Here is a 3,495-nt window from a genome sequence, read left to right as displayed (position 1 = left end):
TTATATTCAAGGCAATTCAGAAATAATAAAAATACAGACTGTTAATGTTGTTTTGTATAGTTTCTACTGTAATCAACATTTATACTACATATACATTGATCAGATAGTACTAGGTTTACTTTTGCATTTACATCTTTGTGTGCTCTTTATTAGTTGAGGGTAGCATGTTTTATAAAAGTGGATGGATTGGATGGCTGTAAGGGGAGGAGGAGGCTGTCATGACAAAAGCTGATTATGTGGTTCTTTCCTATTGTGTTTATCAATATCTTTATTATTTTCTGTGTGCATTTTCAACTTTCCCGCATTTTATTGTAATAATAATTTAGTTATGGAAAATCAGAAAATAACCATGGAAAAATCATGGAAAAGTCATGGGAAAAAAATATCTGAATTGCGTGGGAACCCTGTATGTAGGAGCAGTGGACACGGTTCTTGTTTGTGGGGTGGGATAAATAACTTGCTAGTCTTAAAGGGGATTGTGGGTAAACTTGGTGCCCCTGTGTTGATCTCCTTTTAGTGCCATCATGTCTGGACCGCTAATGATGGAAAAGCGGAACTGAGGGGCTACATATGCTCACAAGCATCCACTGCTCCAGTACAAATAAAACCATTGGCCAAGGTTTACAGAACTAACCCTTTTTCCTTCCTTCCCTCCTGCCTCCTTTCCCCTTCACCAGGAGCTATTCCGCAGGATGCGCAGTATGCTGAACAAGCTGACCCCACAGATGTTCCATCAGCTGATGCGTCAAGTGACCGAGCTGACCATCGACACAGAGGAGCGGCTCAAGGGTGTCGTTGACCTTATCTTCGAGAAGGCCATCTCTGAACCCAACTTCTCCATCACATACGCCAATATGTGCCGCTGCCTTATGGAGGTGAGAGAAGGAGTGTGGCAGGGGTGAGTGAGGTAAAAGAGGGAGGAAGGGCATGGTAGAGGGTTGTGAAGATGCTACATGGATCAGATTCGCTTTGTTATGGAATTGTAATTTGTGGGAGCTCAGTTTTGAATGGACCAGCAGATACCGATCTTGTGAAGAGCATATCAAGAAGTATTGCTGAGATGGCACTAGTGCTCTTGCCATCACTCACCCACACTCTGTGTAAGCCAAGGTGTCGGTTTGTCCCAGTCCGTCTTAGTGTAGAGCTCCAGTGATGATCTCTTATTAGTGCCATGGTGTCTGGGCCTCTGGCATCTAGTGATGGAGGAGAGGATCTGAGGAGCCTCATTGAACACTTTCAGTTTCGTCCCACTCCAGAGTTATCTGGAATTTGTTTTGCATTCAATTCCAAACCATTCAATGAGATGAGCTGCATGAATCCTGGACCCCTGTTCATCTGTGGGTTTTCACCCTGATACCTGTTAAAGCTAGAAGCCAGCCTACCACACAGACTATGCTTAGCTAGTTAAAGTTTCCATCTTTCTTAGGGTTTATGTTCTCCCTCCTCCCCGTTCTGTAGCTCAGCGTCCCTACCACTGGCAAGCCGGGCGTGACTGTGACTTTCCGCCAGCTGCTGTTGAGAAACTGCAAGATGGAGTTTGAGAAGGATCAGGGTGGAGACAAGGTCCTGGAGAAGAAGCAGAAAGAGCTGGATGCATGCTTGGTAATAAAAACTAAATTAATAATTTTTTTAATGTAAAGGACTGAAATTTGATAGTCCTTTATTGTAAATAAGGCACAGGTTGGTTGTGCAATCTCAGTATCAATGGGCCAATCATTAAGCAAACATTTGAAGCATCGTGCAAGCATGAATGTAAGTGGTGTGTACGTTTATTTTAAGGACTTTCATTTAGTGCTTGGCCATTTTGGTTCTTGACAACCTCATGTAACACATACCTGTACAACGGGCACGTGGCACAACGGGCTCAGAAATGCAATTTGAGACTTCCCAAAACAATTAGCATTGTGCCTAATTGACCATTGTGGTGTGAGGGTGCCTGCCTGTGGTGCTCTGACTGTCAGTGTTGGCTGGGTGAGGGGGCGGACCTCTGCAGCTCGGTGCAGCAGAGCAGATTGTTGTGATCTGGAGTAGATAGCAAGGCTGGATTTAGTTAATATAAAAATAACACTAGTGAATTAGTCACTATGTGGACAGTAGATAGTCAACCTTTACACCTGTGTTAGTACCAGTGAGAGATCGAGATCAGGCACGAGAAAGTTTTATGTGATCCAGTAATTGCAGTCACATGATTTACTGTGTATGTAGCTCTGGGTCTGATCCAAACTTCAGCGATCTCCTGGCACTAGGGAATCCAATCCCGGGATCTCGGACAGTTTTCTAGTCCCAAAATACCAGTATTGAAAACGTGAAATACATGGGATCAGGCGATTGTGGCTAATGAAAAATGTGACGGCACAGTAATTCTTGAACTCCATGCTGTAAGCTATTTATCAAAGAAAATGTGCAATAATTAATACAGAGGCTCATGATCTGTTCAAAATGTGAATCTGAAGTACAACCACCTGCAGATTCAGCCCGAGTTCAGACAATCAGCAGAAGAAGGCACTGCTGAGGTCTCGCGGACTCCAACTTTAAAGGGGCAGCTACAGTTCATGAGCTGTGTGAGTGACACAGCAGCAACACCATCGTGTGATTAACTGCATCAACACAGAATTGTTCCTCTTAGAAAACGCAGGGGGACGGGGGCTGTACCTGCAATTAACATTAAGTTTCTGATGTCAACTCTACCAAACCAGTGTGGAGTCCAAAAACACATTTTAGCCGCCAGCAATATTATTTGGCCCCCAAAGCCCCCCAAATTAATTATAAATATATATTTTTAAAAAATGCTAAAAGTCCCAAATGCAATTTTCCAAGAAGGAAGTGACCCAACCTAAATAATGCAAAAGTTACATTTTAACTTAATCAACTTAACTTGTTATGCAAGTGGCGCCCAGCAGCAGATGGAGAAAAACGACACCAGTCAAGTAATTCATTTCAACAGTAATAATTTTGACTTCATTGACTTTACAAACAACAGGAGGGATTAATTGGAGTCTGTTTCTTCTGAGACAAGGCCCATATAACATAACTTCACTGGCTGAGGTAGGATATGTGGCTTAACAGCGTCTGATTTTATTTTTTATTAGGACTAGTTACAATTGCAACTGGCCAGATAGGTAGCATCCTACATAAAACAATAATTAAAAGAAAAAGAGGCAATGTCTGTGTCTTAATGTCTGTATCGGGAGTCTGGATAACCTGCTCCTGTAATGACAAAACAAACAGAAAATACTGTCAGCATGAGACCTAAAATAGCCCTGGATAAGCACCAATTATAATAATAATAATAATAATAATAATAATAATAATAATAATGATAATAATAATCACAATAATGTTAGGAGCCTATATGACTATTTATTAAATACTAAGTTACTTACTTAATGGGAAAAGTTGCATTTCCCCTCAGACACGATCTTTTGGATGTCAGGTGAGAGGGATGTGATTCTGATGCGCAGGCAGTCCTCGATTGACTCGTGTGAAAGCCGGTTC

General features: G+C 41.9%; 1 non-coding gene and 1 pseudogene across 1 annotated transcript; both read left to right on the top strand.

Moving 5' to 3' along the window:
- Window positions 1–494: 494 nt before the first annotated feature.
- Window positions 495–564, top strand: LOC136750659 (uncharacterized; annotated as a pseudogene).
- A 580-nt stretch (window positions 565–1,144) lies between these two features.
- Window positions 1,145–1,221, top strand: LOC136750638 (small nucleolar RNA SNORD66). Its single transcript, XR_010816930.1, has one exon. It is a non-coding gene; the product is annotated as a small nucleolar RNA SNORD66 (small nucleolar RNA).
- The last annotated feature ends 2,274 nt before the right edge of the window (window positions 1,222–3,495 follow it).

The sequence above is a fragment of the Amia ocellicauda genome, chromosome 5 (assembly GCF_036373705.1).
Source record: "Amia ocellicauda isolate fAmiCal2 chromosome 5, fAmiCal2.hap1, whole genome shotgun sequence".
In the NCBI taxonomy this organism is placed as follows: Eukaryota; Metazoa; Chordata; class Actinopteri; order Amiiformes; family Amiidae; genus Amia; species Amia ocellicauda.
Note: the sequence above shows the minus strand (reverse complement) of the source record. Positions and strands in the feature narration are given on the sequence as shown.